Source organism: Plectropomus leopardus, chromosome 22 (assembly GCF_026936395.1).
Source record: "Plectropomus leopardus strain MGB_pleo_1.0 chromosome 22, ASM2693639v1, whole genome shotgun sequence".
Lineage (NCBI taxonomy): Eukaryota > Metazoa > Chordata > Actinopteri > Perciformes > Serranidae > Plectropomus > Plectropomus leopardus.
Window position 1 is genome coordinate 21,494,243 of NC_142197.1, and position 18,811 is coordinate 21,513,053.

At 38.2% G+C, this 18,811-nt stretch overlaps 1 protein-coding gene across 3 annotated transcripts in view; it reads right to left on the reverse strand.

Moving 5' to 3' along the window:
* Positions 1-17,598, reverse strand: part of slc38a4 (solute carrier family 38 member 4) — a 42,325-nt gene extending 24,727 nt beyond the window's left edge. The window contains exon 1 of one of the 3 annotated variants that reach the window (XM_088073055.1): positions 17,447-17,598. The gene's annotated coding sequence lies outside the window, so the exon portion shown is untranslated. Of the gene's footprint in view, positions 1-4,045; positions 4,198-15,548; positions 15,637-17,446 lie in introns of those variants that run through there. The other 2 variants (XM_088073056.1, XM_042511029.2) reach the window with 2 other exon arrangements.
* Between the last annotated feature and the right edge of the window lie 1,213 nt (positions 17,599-18,811).

The window sequence follows — 18,811 nt, forward strand, 5'->3', positions numbered from 1 at the left end:
GGGGAAAGCTGGGGCGTGATGCAACCTTGGCGCCTCATAAAGCTTCACCAACACTAGCAGGGCTGATGTTAGCTTTCATGCTATTTTCATTTTTAAACCAGCTTGATTTGTAGTATAAAAGCTATATTGGTGAAAATGACTGATAGTAATATACATTATGTAATAAAATACTAAATGATGTCACTCTTCTGTTTTTACAAAGACATTACAATATTGATGTACACGGAGGTTGCCAGTGGGAGTTAAGTCAACAAACCTTGAAACCAGGTCAAAGATGCAATGAGTTCAAGAGGCCGCCACCATCAACAGGCCGCTTGTTCATGTTCGTGCTGCTTTGCTCAGCCTCACCCACTACCATTAAAGAAAAAAACTGGGGGGGACATTTTCCATCTGCAGTATTCATCATTAAGTTATGTAAGGGGAGCAAAGACAGTGAACAAAGCCTGTATGATTGTAAATGCTACCAACAGCCAAATTTTTTACAGAGCTGTCCTTCACTAACACAAAGGGCTCTTTGATTAGGTGGAGAGAAAGATCCCAAGTGCTACTCACTGACAAACAGGGAAAAACAAACTATAGAAACAAGTACACAATCAAGGAGGTGTCACATGAGAAAAGTGTAGCTTTGAAATTCTCTTTTGTGTAAAAGTATTTACAGCAGCAATTAGGTAGTGTCATTCCCTGAACTGGGAATCTAGCTCTTTAGTGGCTAAATGCTGCACTGTGTTTACGAGCTAATTGCTAACGTTGTCTGTCTGCCGCTTGGTGTAGAGAAGTTAACTACAATCGGTTTTCTGGTAAAACAAATGTCTGCTGCAGCCAAAAATGGCACTGCTAGAGTGGTGTGAGTGAATTAAAACAGTGGTGATGGTCGAAAAAAGAAAAGACACAAGAAACAAAGAGCCGAAAGACACAACAAAAGTAAAAGCGTAATATACATTTTTAATATAAATACAGCTTCCATTGAAAAAAGATCTCCATTGTTGATTAATCTGTTAATTATTTTCTCAATCGATTGATTAGTTGTTTGGTGCATAAATTATTAATTTTACAATATACCATTACTTTGAATGTAACAATAAAAATGAATGCACTATTGTTAACTTCTCTATCCTATTTTGGACATTTCATACTTGTAAAGCCAACTGTCTTCATTCAATCTCACATTTTAAGTTGTTTCTAATGGAAGCTGAATGTAGAATCTTTAAAATTTGTGACATATAAGAAAACCATGTCAGTAGGAAATGTTGAAAAATATTGATCGGTGTTGGCAAAAGTCCATCTTCAAATGACTTCTTCAAGTGTCTTATTTTGCCTACAATTTAAAGATGTTCAATTTGCTATAGGACACGAAAAATACTCACGTTTAAGTAGCCATATCAAGAGAATTTTAACTTGTTTTCTTTAAAAACGTATCGAAACTGATTAAATGACTATCACATTTGTTGATGATTATGTTTCTAGTTGACAATTGATCGATTTTGTTAACTTATCGTTGGTTTTGTTCATAAAATCTTGATCTGAAAAGTAACTGTCAAATAAATGTTGTGGAGTAAAAACTACAATATCCCTATCAGAAATGTGGTGATGACGAAGTAGTATAAAAGGGAAGTAAGAGAAGTACCATTGCTACAAAATTGTAGTAGTACTTGGTTATTTTCCATCATCTGGTAAAACTACCAGTGGACGCTCGTTGAGCAACAGTTTCTACTAAGGGAAGTAGTGTTGCAGCAGGCTCTTTGCATGACAATGTGTTTACAGTCAACGTGCCACCATGCATCCACAGAAAGCTTTCCACTGAGAGACAAGGTTAACAGCTGAAAACAAAGTCAGGGGTGTTGAAAACTCTCCACCTTGACCCAACATGGCTGACGACTCAACTTTCTTTTAAACCAAGTTTAGTCTTTGACTGCTGTTTTCCCTGTGATCTTCCTGTTCGGAAGTAGACTGCTTTAAAACCAGAGATTAAGCGGCTACATTACCGTTAACAACCACATCACACAGGCCAGTACACCTAATCTCTCACTGTCGCTCTCCGCTGTGTGGCGAGAGAGAAACGGAGGACAAACTTCACTTTCCTTTGCCAAAAGGATTAACCTGTCTGACTTGGTTAACTTCACGCATTGCTGAGTTTCATGCTGCTGTTGTTACAACCATAGCATTATGGAGAGCACACGTTTGGCAGCGTGCCACTAAGGCCCGGCTCTGACGTGGAATCACATTTTTCACAGCTGAAACCGACTGCAATTCACACATAATGTGCAAAATACATCTTGAGTGGCCAATTATAAGTTATTCTCCTGCTCACATTTCAATGAATCCTCCCAAACAGAAGACACATTTGGCCTCACAGAGGACTGCTGAGGACCATTTGCATACTGGGTACAAAAAAACAAAAAATGCTAATGAACTGCTAACGACACTGCAGAGACGAGAGGTATCATGTTAATGTTGTATGCACACAAATGCATCCCTGATCACTTCTGAAAGTGGCCGAGTGTTTGGATTTCATTGTGTCCTCGGAGTGTTCTGGGATGACCTAACACTTGTGTTTACAGCTGTGTATTTTAATGCTAAGTGTGGCCCAGGCCACACACTGGCAAGGACATCAAGCTTCTACTGGTCTTTAATGATTACATAACTTCCCCAAGCTAGACGCTTCATTACAAAGCAAATCCCAAACAATGTCTGTCTGCCGTTTGGTGCCATGATATTAGCGGTCAGTGGGTTTTTTTCTGTTGAAAAGGGCTCTCTGCTGTGGACAAAAATGTTGCGAGTAGAGCCGTGAGAGTGAAGCCAAACAGTAGTTCTGATGGCCAAAAAAGCATAAAAAAAAACAGAGCTTAAACACGTAACAAAAGTAAGAAAAAAAACCCAACAAAAACACAAAAACTATGTTTTACAATGCAATGTAGACATACAACTTACGATTCATTTGTTTAATATTTTATTTTTATTTTTTCAACTTCACTATTTCTTTAACCCTTTAAAACCTGGACAGAAAAAGGCTCAGAGAAAAAAATAGAATAATCATAATTACAGATTTATATCATTTATAAGCACTTTTTGCATTGTTTGCCTTGTTTTTTGTTGATTTTTCATACTTTCTTTTTGTCTGTCTTTTCCTTATTTTTTAAATATTCAATTTTTTTAAAACTAATTTTAGGGTAATTTTCTTGTACTTTTTTAGTACTTTGTTGCTCATTTTTTGGGCCATTTCTTCTTTTACTGTTCATTGCCTTCTTATCATGTTTTTGAATGAAATCAAGCCAATTTGCTCTGCTTTCAAAAGGTTAGGTGAAACCGTCTTACCTTTGAGTTTGTTGCTTAAGATTCTGTAACTGATTTTAAAGCAGAAGCCAACATGCAAACACATGCATCGTGGCTTGTGAAATTAGAAAACAGGAAGACACAAGCAAATCAACGAAACCTATCAGTGATCGCACTTCCTTTTGACAGCAGCTTCACCTAGTAATCTAGAGCAGTAAAAGGACAACGAGCACAAACTAGACTTTGCTTTGAATTAGCAAGATTAAGAAAAAAACCCAATTCATTTTGCAAAAGACTTGCATTAACTTCATTGAATTTCATCTCAATCAGTGAAAACAGAAAAGCTGAAAAATAATGGAAAAGATTTGCTCTCGATTTCCAAACTATTGCAGAGTTTCCAAATAAAAGCTTTAAGAGTATATCTTAGATCCCTTCTTTGAAATGATCATTTTGATACTTTGTGTGTTCACTCTGGAAACACTTGCATTTAAGGAAAGTCTTGCATCAGCCACAACCTAAGAGCAAAATTCCTTCCAGCAATGTGCATTGCACCAACAGAGAGCCAATGTGTGTTCATCAAACACACCCTGCTACAGCAAGAGGAGTGAAGAAAAAAAACAACTTCTGTTCCAAAAAAACCCAACAATTTAGAGAAGAATTTCCATTCTTTGACAAAAAGCATACTGTCATTTTTGAAGACCCACATTTGAAAGTTGGACATATTTCATGCACAATACGACATAAGACATTTCTCAAGCAAAGCAGGCATACTCACTTAATCCAAAAAAAGTTCCTTAAAGAGGTTTCCGGATTGTTCTGTTACTTTCTTTTGTTATAAGTGTATTCTACAGACAAATGGCTGACAGTAGATGAGGGAAGAGCTGCAGCGATTTTGTAACTCAGGTGAGAAAACAGGCTTTTAAAAGAGAGTAGGGAGGGCCTGTGCAGACCAATGGGGACAGGGAGGGTTCACTCAGGGCCCTCCTTCTTTGAGCACCCTTGTAACTCCTCCAATACACACACACACACACACACACACACACACACACACACACACACACACACACACACACACACACACACACAAACACACACACACACACACATACATGTCTGCCTAAACAGAAATGAGCAAGAAAACCCATGGCAGAAATTTGGGACACCCCCAAATGTAGGAAAAAAGTAATAGAACTTTTATTTAAAAAATGAAGAAAAGGTGATATAAAAGAAAATATGTAAATAAACAGATACAGATGCAAATGAAAAACGACAAAACAACGGTAACATGGCCAAAACATTCGCCATCATCACACAGAAGATGCCAGACCACACCAGCGCTCTTAAATACCCACACTTGCTTCAAAATGGGATCACGTGGCGTGTCCCATGACCATCCACTTTTGAAATCATACATGCCAAACTCATGTCGACTGACGTGAGGTCACAGAGAGCCACGGGTCGACCATAAGTGGACAGAAAAACCGATTACACACAATTCGCACGCTTCAAACAACTGATTCTGTTGTCAGTGCCTCTTCTGTGCCCATAAACACACACAAATGTTTGCACATGCGGACACACAGATGCCCACGAGTGCTGCGGGGCAACTGTCAGAGGTTTCGGGGTAGGCTGTGCCGTCGGCTGACCAATGAGGGGACAGCGTTAGGGATGTCGCTGTGCCCAAGGTCATGTTCATGTCAGGGATGAGGTTTTTATCTCTGTTCACTTTGAAACGATGTCCAAAAAGAGGAACGTGCACAAACATGCGGCATGTGAGGAACAAACAGCTTTGAACACTCTAAATCTATTGAGTGGAAACTTTGTATCAGAAAAAAATGCTACTAGATAATTAATAACTTTAATAATATTGATGACGATAAATAATACTGTTGTTAATTATGACAAAATCCTTCACATGGGTTTGAAACATGAAAACCCAGCTCGTGTGGTTGAGTAAAAAGTATTCAACAGGTTGCAAGTGAGACTTCCTGTCAACAGCCACAAAAGATAAAAAGATAACACTTAACACACAAGTTCACACTCTTAACCACAAAAAATATGATTTTGTCAATATGATTGTCTATGGTGACATCGCTTAATTCAATGTATATATTTTTTACAGATCAGAAAATGATGGACCACACAGGCATTCAGCTGTGGATTCAGAATATTGTGAGGCTATTACTTTTGTAATACAGACAGCAAGCAACCTTTGAAGTTGCTGTATACAAAATTATGAGCATTCATAAAGAAGGAAACAACCATTAAATACGTTCAGATACAGTGGACTAATGGTGTCCTCTGTAGAAAATGAATACACTTCTACTCTGCAGTGCATGCACAGTTCTCCATGCACAGTGTTATTTAGCTCAGTTAGCTAATGCTATGCTAGCTTTATTTGCATTGATGTGCATATGGGGATACTATGGGATGGAAAACCAAATCTTTATCCTAAGGTTTGCTAACACACGCTAAGATTAGCCACCATAAGTCACTGGTCATACCAGACTAAGTAGGCCAAAGACTGTAGCTGCAAAACTCTCCTGAGTGTATTTAACTTAGTCTTTTTAAGTAGCCATAGGAATGCAGCATTTCTAGTAATGTATGTATTGGTCATTGAGGAAAAAAGCAAAACCACATGAAAGCTGACACTTTATATACACAGTAATCACTACAGAAAACAACCCAGCAAAGTGAATGGCAGTGAAAGCCAAATCCCCAAAAATCAGTGAGCTCATCACCATGATCTTGGGACATTCCTTAAATGGCATCACAGTCCTTTAAGTGTGTGTGGGGCTTCTCACACACACACACACACACACACACTCAGCCAATCACCTGTGACAAGAAAGCTGTCCTCAAACCAAACCCGTGACATACCAAACAGGGATGGGGTGAGCTTGGGGGGTTGGGGGTCACAAACTTCAGAGTGGAGCAGCAGCCAGCTATAGAAGTGACTAAGCTGAGTCTTTGAGGTCAAAGACATCACAAACATGAAAACAAAAAGTTTCCAGTTGAAGGACAGAAGCATGTAACTGATATCTCCATAATATATGTTTAGTTCCTATTGGATTAACATTATTGAGAACATGTCAGAATTTATAACAGTGGTACAGATTTCTATTATCTGTGGTACAAAAAATTTAAAGGGCACACCACCAGTTTTAAACATTAAAATCAGTTTCATGTGTAAAAAAGTATTCTATTAATGTAGTGAAAACTGTTGTTATATAATATCTTAAGTTGCTGAAGGAAGCTTGGCAAAGTTTGACAAAATAACCCTGATGATGTCATCAGGGTTATTTTGTGTTTGGGATGAAGACTTTAAACTTCATTTAACAGGAAAACTGAAAAGTAGAGTTTGAGAAATGGACTTTTACCTGGCAAGGACAGTTTAAAGACAGATGATACTAAGATGCATTATGGGAACTGTGGGATTCCACACATTTGGGGCTTCACCTGTATTGGGAACTAGAAATCACAGTACCTCAACCTGTACTGCATCAACTTTGAACAATGCTTTTTTAAATTTGTCTCTGCAAATCCCCCAATTTAATGTCACCACAACATAATAATTTATTAAGTGTGAAAAAAACAGTATATCCTAAATGAATTCTTTCTTCATCATGTGATTTTTGGACAAAACACGCACTACTTATTTACTGACCAATCTGTCTGGAACAAGCCGGTCCAACATGGACATGTTTGCAAGGTCTCATACTACTCCTACTTTCACTTTTCTTATGACCCTTTCCAGTAAATATAGATTGTCCTCACGTGTATTTTGGTAAGACTTTGTCACTTTACTGACAGTTCCCTCCTCCTGCAGCAGCTTGCCAGAACATTCTAACTGTTTTATGAAGTTTACTTGGTGATGAGCTCAATTTTCCAAAGCGAAGTTCTGCATGATGAGTGTCAACCTTTTTGGTTTTGCTTTGACACAGGATTTGGTGAAATAGGGTTGATGTAATACTATTTGCTTACTTCTATTTAATTCAGTTTGCAGCTGCTGGTCTTTTATATACTGATTTGATCTCTGTGCATTTAGTTTAGCTTGAGAACAACTCATAAAGATCCTGGAACTCCACAAAACGAAATACACTCTGGCAAACAAACTAAGTTTCCTGACGTGGATGTGTGAATTAATTTCCATTGCATTGCAACAACAGAGTGTTGACATCAGCTGGTAAAGATAAGGTCATGGGAGGATTTCTGTCACAGATCAAGGGATTAATAACCTACACTTTGTGACCAAAATATCTATAATGTGACATTATGGACTAGAAGTTGTACCTTTGTATCTTGGGTTGTTTGGATGAATCAGTCCAAAACACAAACACTTGCATCCCAAACCCCATCAGCCTGTATCTTTGCTTTGCAGCCGACCCCCGTAACAACCCTGTCAGTGATCATTATGAGCTGGAATTTGAAAGCCTCTAAATTAAGCCTATACCTCTCAACCCCATGTGACCGGGTACAAATACCAGTCACACTATGCTGGTGAATCATTTGCCAGATGTCATTCAATATCTGTTCAAATATAAATTAGAGACAACTTTTTCTTGGACTGTATACAAAGGGTATGACATGGTGACAGATAAAGCTATATGTTTGTTCAAAATCAGAATATAATCCATGAATGCTTTGAAAGTTAAGGCGGCCCCTTAAAGAATTTCACAGGCCCAGAGCAACAGATATTTCTGTCCCCTGCGTGTAAAATCTATCAGCACTATGCACTTGTTTGCAAGAAGGCGACTGCTTTATGATGTAACTTACATCATATGACACTTAGTCATTGATATTTGTAGAAATGTGTGCCCACTGCCTATTTTTCCTCTGTTAAAGAGAGGCCTCAGAACATTAACATGAAGACCCTGAGTTCATTTAAGCAATTAAAAAATCATATCTTTTAACTTTATTTCAACTATAGGACATTTAAGAACAAGTGTGACTTAGTGACTAACTCATACACACCAAGGGAGCTGCATATTGCAATCACAGTCCTCCACTGAACACCACAAAGCAAATGTAAAGAAGTCATTTGGTGACAGACATGTAGCTGTTAAAGGGAGAAGGAGGTCTAGTGATTCATTGTCTACATAAACAGCCTAATTCTCAAATCACCAGACTAAATTATTAAAATCATCAGGAAAACTGTCACTCAGAAATGATCACAAATTACTCGCCGAATTGGCTTCAGCTCTCTAAGCATCAACAGCAAACTAAACTAAGTGAAAATAACTAACAAGCACTGTTCTGAAAGGAACGTGCACAGATTTGACAGCGGTATCAGTCAAGAGAATTAATTGATAAAGCACATTAGAACCTCTCACTGTCATCTTTGTCAGAGGAATGGTAACAGTAAACTTACAAAAGGTTGCAACCCTCTCTGTGCCTTTTGATAGCTTCTGGTAAAACATCTCATGTACAGTGGGACAGATTTACAGCTGCTGGTTATGTTAAGTGTAGTGACTAACAGGCTGCTGCAATAACTTATAATATATAACAGTTGAGTCTCTGAGCGACAAATAGTGGAGCTGCAGAAACACAACCACATCATACAGAACTGAGAGCCACACACATCTGTGTTAAACTTGTGCACACCACACTCCAGATGATCCAGTGGCAGTGCTTCCACATGGGAGGAATGTATTATTTGGCACGTTGAGACAACTCCCTCCTTTCTTGAGCTTTTTTAAACTCATTTTACATATGGAGCATGTGGACTATTGACCACGCTATGGTCCAAATTCAACATCTGGGCTCTAAGAAATCAAATCATTTTTGTACATGGGTTAAAACTGAAAAACATACCTTGTAGATTTCCATTTTAAATCACTATAGATTGACTTACAGTTTGTTTAACCTGGAAAATATCTGATCCAACAGCAACCCTATGATATTTTTAGGGAGATGCCAAAGCGCATAAAGAAACAATACCTAACAATTTTGATGTCTCGCATTGGCTTACACTCAGCAGCGTATTTCTGATTCTCCAGCTGAACACTTGAGTCCAAAGCCAGCACACATGTGTATGCAGGTGTTCCAGCCAGGGCCATCATTCAACACCTGACAGGCACTGAAGGTGTGTCACACCTTTCTCAGATGCAGTTACTCACTAGCAACACAATACCTACTGACTAGCATGGATGACTTTACCTCTTTAGGCCTCCATTTGTCACTTTAATAAATGATCTCAGAAGTTTTGATGGGAAATGTCTTATCAGTGAGACAGCATCTGAAAAAGCATTGTGGCTCCACCCGGACACTGCTTTTGGTAAAGGTTCACAATAAGTCAAAAAAGGTTTGGGAACCACTGTTTTAATCTTTAGCAGTGCATTGTATTTTATTTACTTCGGCAGTGACTGACCATTACTGTACCAAATTCAAGTTTCAATCCAACCCGTAGTTGCTGAGATATTTCATTCTGGACCACTGTTTCCATCCCTAGAGCCACACCACTAGCGTAGCGAAAGACCCCACAAGTCAAATAACATGAGCCAAAGTCCTAAAAGCTGAGCCAGGTGTTTATCTATGTAATACATACACAAAGCTCTGTCATATGGCTTTTGGCTGAGTTTAGACAGCTACAATGTATGGATGTGTGATAAATGAGCAACAGTAATAATACTGCAGTCCTTTGAGAAATCACTGAGGGATACTGATGAAAGTTTCACTTTCTCTCACCACATTTCTGTTCTTTAGAATAAGTTTTTAAAAACCAACATATCCCCCTGTGACAGTTCATATGATATCTTTGAATTAGCAGTCGTACCGCTTGGGGTAGGTTTAGGAAAAGAATGATGGTTGGTACATATTTAACATTAAGTTCCACACTAAGCATAAAGTGATGTAGGTCAGGTTTAGGAAAATAACGTTATGTAGGTTAGGTAAACACAGTTGGGTGTAGCAACATTATGCAACATGACGACATACCTTATAATAACTCAAAATTCAGTTGGTTTCACATGGGACACATACAACAGTCTCCTGGGTGAAAGTTGTGTGTTTGTTTGACCCATCCACCACACCAACCTGCATCCTAACAGGGAATTTCACTGTTTTTATTACTTCCCTCTTTACTCCCATCAGTACGTTTATCACATGACTGCTGCCTTCACGGTTATATTGATTATATACAAATTACTGGCTCATGACTATGTGGGTAACAGGCAAAATCTGGTGCATTACTTTTCATAGATATACATAATAACAGTGCAGGAGTGCTGGGTGTTCCAGGTGTGGTGGCTGGTCATTTTAACTTTGGATCTTGGGTATTTTATCTAGCCTTGAACAAAAAGTGACTGTCAGACTTGGCACATCTATAAGAAAGGGCCATAAATTGACAAACACCAGTGCTGCTATTTCATTGACACTGAATAAAATCAGCAGAATACACCAGGGTGCACCAGCTAACAAAGCTTTTTTTTTTATAACTCATAACTGAATGGTCCTATTAGGAAAACTGCAATGTATGGGTCCTGTATGCTGAAAAGTCTTTGAAGAAGTCATGGAAAGCAGGCAAAAAATCTCAAAGAACCTTAGTGTTGGTCTGAATCAGTCTTTTTAATTAATGGAGGACAATAAAACATGATAAAGTTTAAAATGGCAAATGGAGATTTCCATTAAGGATCTATGAAAAAAAGAAATCACACTACGGTCAGAGCCAAAGACAGATAACATATTGACAAAAACTCTGACTTCAGTAAACACCAAGACTTGCGTAAATGCCGTATTGGCCTTTTGCACACAAGCCTGTTGTGTCCTAACTTTGTTTGTGAACCCCTTCTCGCGAACCCTCTCCCTGATCATCTTATCAGTTAGTATTGATCCGCTTGTTAACGATGGAGACAGCATCCTGTTTTGTAACAATATGTAATTCATTTCAAGCTCAAGGTTTTTTGCCCTTGACTTAAGTAGTGATAGGAGGACACTCAAGTGGCCCAGAGATAATTTTGTCTTGTATATAAAAAACAAATATTAAAATCGCTTCAGTTTCTTTCTGACTAAAGAAAGACTGTTCAGTCTGCTGTATTTCCACCACGTGTTCAGTAGGAAAACACCAGTCACAGTGTTATTTAAGTGCACACAGCAGCTGCTTTTGTCCAAATGTCTGAGTCACCTGTACAAAGGTGTCATTGGCCATCAAACATGTGGGAGAGACTGCTCATTCAGCGGGACGCCACATTTACACAATAATTTTCTTGTTTGTACCATAATGAATGCTGGCCAACTTAAAGGGATAGTTCACCTTGAAATAAAAAATACATGTTTTTCCTTTTACCTTGAGTGCTATTTATCAATCTTGATTGTTTTGGTGTAAGTTGCTGAGTGTTGGAGATAACAGCCATTTAGATGTCTGCCAACTCTCCAATATATTGGAACTAGAGGGCACTTAGCTTATTGCGCAGTTTAATGTAGGAGCTATTTTCTTTCTACCAAACTACATACACCAACTGTGTCACTGCACGGAAGGAAGAGTGCATCTACTCTTGGATGCATAGATGCACGCTTCCTGGAGAAAGTGTTATTTTCAAATGTTTTATTTATTTATTGATACTTTGAGCTCCACAAGACACCATTATATTGACTGCTGTGAATTGGTCTGAATTGGTGTGAACTGGTCTGAACTGGTGTGAATCAGATGTGTGGTGATTGATGTGAGGACACAGTCCTGTGAGGACACAGTTATATTGGAGACACCATTATCTCCAATGCTTTGCAACTAACTTCAAAACAATCTTGACCGATAAACAGAACTACAGGTAAGAGGAAGAATATGTATTTTTGATTTTGGGGTGAAAAGTCCCTTTAAACAGGCCATGACAAACACCCAGTACAGAACATTGTACATATCCAAGTTTGTTAGTGAAGCACTGATGGATTAATAGACAGAAATAATCTGACTGCTTTGTGAGGCTATCAGATGACTGTCATCATGACCTGTCCCCACTCAAGTTAACATTTTTATATACTGCTAACAAAGCATAAAAGCATACAGTATTGTGTTAAGTATCTGTCTCTAAAAAAGACAAATTAAGAGCAGCTGAATGACACCTTTAAAACTTGTGTAAGTATGAATACATAATATAGGTCAATTTCATTACGGAAAATGGGTTGAATGTTCTTTGACAGGTTTCATTCAATACTGTGTCCATTTACAAGAGAGCATGGGACTCTTCGCTGAGTTTAAAACTCATGTTCTGATGCATCAGTGACCATGAAATGGGCGATGAAGCTCTGATTATTCAGAGGCCCAGTGTAGTTTTGACACGCCATCATGTTGGAAAAGACCAAAGACTGTGATTACATCATCTCTCCCTCCTGATCTACCCCCTTGGATTAGGTAATACTTAATGAGGCTGAGTAATAAAACGATAAATTATCTCATTTTTGGTTCAATACAGTAAAACTCCCTGTACACTGGAAGAGGGGGGATACTTATGCATCTTTTAATACTTGTTGCCACCCACCATTAAAGAAAATAAGAGTAGACCAGACACCAAGGCTTGACAAACAAGCTAATATATACAGTAACGTCGTGAAGTTATAACGTTCAACAAAATCATAATGCACTACCTCAAGATTTCACTGCATAACATTATTTATATTAGCTGTATGGGTAGTTTACTTACACTGCAAAAACTGAAATCTAAGTAAGATGAAATCAATGTATGCTGGTTTTTCATTTGACAAGACATTTCTTCTTTTAGGCAATTTTATGTAAGCATTTCACTCTTTCAGGTGTTTTGGTTCTTAATTAAAAAGTATTATAACTTGTTACTGAGATTTTTATCACTTGTTCTGAGTAAGTCAATGCTCAAAACTAGAATTACCATAATTATTAAGTTGTTTGATCAACACTGACAAGTACAGAACTGCTTTTTCAAAGTAAATTTTTTTTCATTTCAAGCATCTTCTCCTTTGTACGTCTTTACATATTAAAGAAAGAGAATGACCTCATGGAACAGTAGAGAGACTTACTGCTAATTGTTTCGTTAGCTGTCATTAGTTAGAATTAAGTGACATAACTGGAATAAGAGTTGTTAAATGTAACGTGAATAAAACTTCAGTATACGTCAGATAGATTTTCAGAGGCAATGGATGTTGTTCAATAACCATAATGCTACTTTACGTTGTTATCAGAGTCCATCTTTTAGTATTGTTTTCACTGAAAGACCTAGGGCTACAAATAACACACTGTGCGTTAAAAACTTCAAAAATACTGACCCCAGTCTGGGATTTTGCTTTTTGTTGAGAAGTCAACAAAAAGTATAATTATATGTAAAATGTGCAAGTTTAATGTTGGCTGTTTTCAACAGTTTTTTCCAAATTCTGTTATTAATTGCAATTACAAGTTGTAAAAAGTTTTGTGTAGTGAACTAAGTGCTCAAGCAGCTGTGTCGGCAAACATCCCTCCATGTTTATAGGATCCCCAGCAAGACACTAAACCCCCACAGTTGACCTCTGACCTCAGACCACCGGTGGTGGGTGAAAAAAAAAGGGACTTTCCCTCCCGAGAATCCGCAGTGTTTCACATAACTTAAAGCTTTGCATATGGTTGCACTGTGATCGTACAAGTGTCCTCAGTGGACATTCCGCATCACTGAATTATGCAATCTGGCAGGTAAAAATAGGCAGCTTCTGACGCTCTACAGTGGGCCACCTTCTCAGGTTTCTATTCAATGTGTTGACAGCATTTTGGAAAACTGCCAAATGCGTCTCCCCTTTGTGGCTCACTCTCAATCTGTCTTTGTGCGAATGATATCCACTCCTTTGGAACTGACTCTGCATCTGGTTCGCAAGCTCATTTGCTCAATCTCGCTCTTAGTTACATCAGCCAGCACCAGCAACCCCCAGGCACCGAGCAGGGCCTGACCTACTTGTGTCATTCAGGTCTCCGCACAGCCAATGAGGAGCAAGAACCCACCATACAGCTACGCCCTTTGGCCAGGTGTTCAAACCTATGCTAAAATCCCCCTTCACCTCTAGCTGTGTGAAGTTACTGAGGAGTCCTGGGTTGTGTGTTTAATGTTTTAGTGTAGAAGTGCAGCTTTAAAGGGACACTCTACCAATTTTACACATGAAGTTCAGTTTGCTCGTCATTTTGCGTTTCGCAATTTGAATTCTTAATCCAAATCAATCATGATAAGCTTTCAAATCAAACGCTGTACATTCAAAAAGAAATATTCAGCATGTGACATCAGCTGTATAATTTTGGTGTATCCATTTGCATCGGGGAGTTGGAATTTCTGAGTTTCCAGTGGGAAAGTTTAACTGGAACGCCCTCTCAAGTCGGAATCGCAGTAAAGTTGTAGGAACCCCACCAACCCCAATACTTTTAAATGACATTTCTGTATTATTTGTGTCTCAGTAAAACAGTCATACACACACCATTGTCCAACTATTATCTGTGGACATGTTGCTACAGTGTTTGTATACACAAAGTACAGCATACTAAGTTATTATCAACTGGTTTAGTTTCAGTTTATTAAGATCCCCATTGACTAATGGCCGAACATCAGCTAGTTTTCTTGGGATCCAGTTCTGACCAACTGGTATTGCTAACAACACCTAACGTGGCTTTAACTTGTATTGCTGACAACACCTTATTTTTCCAAATTGTTGTACTGGAATGTAATCAACTCTGGCGTAATGTAACAAATTTCCAAGGTAAATTGAACACAGCATATCTTCCCTAGCACTTTTTTTTGATTTAAGAGAATAACCGTCGAAAACATGTAGTGGGCATTTCCCAGTCGGGGAGACTCTAATGAAAGTCAATATATCTCAAGCTTTTGCGTCTTTGATTTTGACCATTGATTTTTTAAAAATTTGTCTTAATACTTAATCGAGTGACCCTTTAATCTGCAATCTTACAGATTAACATTGCACTTTAATCAACTTAATTTTACTTTATTTAATCCAAACTCCTTTTTAAAATGGATAGTTGTAGCCAAGCAATGTGACTGATATCTGTGATCATTCTTTTTTTAAGTTTAGCACATTTCTTTAAAGAAAACTGTGTGTGTGCAAGCAGCCTTTACCAAAGCATCATGAGTGTGCACTTCGAAGCTCAAACTTAACCGCAATCACGACGAAACACGCCTACTAATTACTTATTTTTCCAAAGAGATACTTGATTAAAGGAACAGATCACTTTGTCTTATGTAACTAAGGTGCACTGAGAACAGAGTGGAGTTTGAGAGTTCACATTCACTGTGTGGCAACTGGGTATTTATAGCATTCAGAAGTGCAATGATAGAAACTGAACTCACCACTTAAATAGCTTAAGCCAAGATATCCTTCTGGATGAATATAGTCTTTGTTTTCAGTTGCTTTGGCTGGGATCATTATGGGGTGTTGCTCCAAATGCAAAGTGGCTTAAGAGGACGAACATAAAAGTATTACAGCAAAGAAAGTGAAAACCTGTATGAAAAGCATCCATGCAAAGGAACATTGTAGAAAATCCCTCTTAAGACCTAAATGAGACTGCTCTTTTTTAAAAAAAAATCAATTTCTTTGTCACAGTCAAATGATTTTGTCTGCTAAAATTGGCCCATTACCGATATATCAGTATGTTGTCCAATATACTTAATATGATACATTTATTTTAACAAAACATAAAGCAGAAAAAGGTGCTGAGAGGAATTTAAAATGATCAGATTCCCCCCAAAAGTTTACTGTTTCAGTGCATTGATGTTATTTTGACTATTATTAAACTGAAAAATAAAGTACTTAGGGAGAGTTGCATTGAATAATAACTTATATGTTTATTAGTGGTGGTATGATATTGGTTTTTCAAGGCCGATACCAATTAATAGTAGTTAATGAGACATATAATCGATATTTGAAACCGATTAACATTACAATAAAATTGAAAATCTTTCTGTCAATATTTAGAATTTGGAATATAACAAACTCCAACACAAAACTTTGTTTAAAAGCATTTGGAAAATGTTTAATTAAAACTGAGACTTTCAACAACATATACAGCAAATTCCCAGCAACTTTCCCAGCAGTTTTACAAAGTGGATATTTAATTAATCAATTTTATCTGTGATCATTTAAATGAAGCACTGATACAGATAATCAGCAAAATGTATCGGCCCTAATAATTGAATAATGGACCGGTAATCTGTCGACTCCTAATATTTATATATATGTAATATCGACTAATATTTGAATATTATAATATTTTACTCCCTAATGTTGGTAACATCATCACCCCCAAAAATCCATTACCAGTCAGACTCTACCAAACAGAGGGGCTTAATTACACAACAGCAGAGGAGATAAGAAAGAGATGGCAAAAAAGAAAGTTCTTGCTCAGGAGCGTCCATCAGTTTTTGGACATAATATCAATTTAAAATGGCTTCAACAATTTTGCACAGTATTTCCAAGCAGAGCCTGGTAGCAGTTTGAGCCCTCTGATTTGCAGTCATAACATATTTATTAGTCCTCAGTGAGTCCTGTAGGCCACTCAGCATGCTGCTGTCTGCTATTACATAAACTCTTGCCCTATATTACACCGTTATTCATATCCCTTGTTTGTTAATCCCTGCAAAAATAAATTTACCTCTATTTTTTATAATTTGCAGACACATAGGATGCAGAAACAAAGCGCTCTGAATGATGCAAACTGGAAAAACTGGTTGTCTCCTTTGTGTTTTGTCAGTAAAGGCGGAGAGGCAGCACAGCATGCACAAAATGCAACGTGGAGTTTCACTCCATATGATCAACTGGTGACTTCAGTTGTACTTTGGAGGCGAAACCACTCTCTAAATCAACACCGTGTACCGGGGAAGAGTTAATTCTCTTGTATAAATAAAGCCGCGTGTTTGGCGCTTAACGGGGCTTTATATTGACTCCAGGCAACACCCTGCAGGAAGCGCCCAGTGTGCACACCGCTACTGTTGATCCTTTTATTCTTTACCATTTGGTGAGCGCTTTGCAAAAATAATTACAAAAAAGTCAAGTTTAAAAGGCGTTAAAATCGCGCATAAACGCGCCTGCTTTAATTTTCTTATCATTTTCTAATTATGTTGTAAAAAATAAATTCCAATCAATTAAATCAAAATTAAACTACAACGATTTAAAAAAAAGATGCATCCTAAATTCAAAAATGTAATGATGAATAAAAGTCATGCGTAAAAATGGAAATAAGGGGTCTTACCTAATGTTTAGGGGACAGCTGTAGCAGGCGGAGGAGGAGGCGCACTAGTGAAGACAAGAGTTGGAGACCCTTCCCATTTAACAAGCAAGGAGACTGAGTGGAAATTTCCATCTGCCATGTGATGATGGCAACTCCTGAAGCGTCGTGTTACACCGCCGAGCACTGCTGGGGGCTCCTTTCATATTTTCGTAATTTCCCCCTCACTCATTTGGCAACGCGCTTTACGCACGAGCCGGGGGGTAAAAAACGGCGTAGAATGACGATTTGAGCGGCTTCATTTTTGTTAATCGTTCACATTTTTTTAATCTAAAATACAAGATCTGAAGTTGTGATTATCGGTGTGTGTATACACAGACTAGAGGGTGTTTGTGCAACGTGTCAGATAAAAAGGGAAGGTTTATTTAATGATTGTGCCCTTGTACTGACTGGGATCCTTTGTTTACATTCCGCCTGGCCACGTTGTCGCCCCTCACTCTGTCTCACTGCTCCCATGTGTTAAAGGGAAAGTGGAGAGTAGAAATAGGAGGGACTCAAGAGGAGGAATTTGCCATGCAAACCCTGTAATTTAGCAGTTATGCATGATCTGTAGCAGACAAAAGTACTGCACTTAAGTACAATTTTGAGGAACTTTACTACCATTTCATGCTGCGAAATATAGCTTCTTAAAGGGACAGTTCACCACAAAATCAAACACATTTTTTTCTTTTGACCTGTGGTGCTATTTATCTGGCAGTTAAAGTTTTGGGTGGTTCTTAGTAAAAAGGACAATACAAAACAAAAGTGGAAATACTTTTCTAGATCATTAAGATGGCACACTGACAGCTTGCCTTTCTTCCTGGATTCTTACTTTGCATCTAATGTTCAGGCACTTCCTCCTCTTGTACTTATAGGCTGGAAAGAGGAAGCTGGTGTCTGCTTGTCAACATCCGCCCAAAGCTTTTGCCTCACTCAATGCCAACAGACGTGTTACTATGACAGGCATCACTCCCTGTAGGATGCACAGTTAGATGATGGCTGTTCTCTCCGCTTCCTACCCACATACACAGTTCACTAATGCCTAAGTGCTTGATTCAGCTTGACTAGACTCACTTTTGATACCAGGTCCTTCTTAGCGGGCCACTAACACTATTAAATGTTCATATTTGGTAGAATTTAGGTCCTTATGTCAGTTGACCAAAATTCAATGTCAAGGCGTTTAAGGCCAATGTCAATTTGATGGAGACTTGACGACACTGAGATTTTGTTGGTTTTAAATTGTGTTTTTAACCCATTGAACCTGGATTATCATCACTTTTCTTGTGCTGCTTTCAGAGGCATTTTACAAGTATTCAAACCTTTCAACTGGAACAAAATGGTTCAATGTCT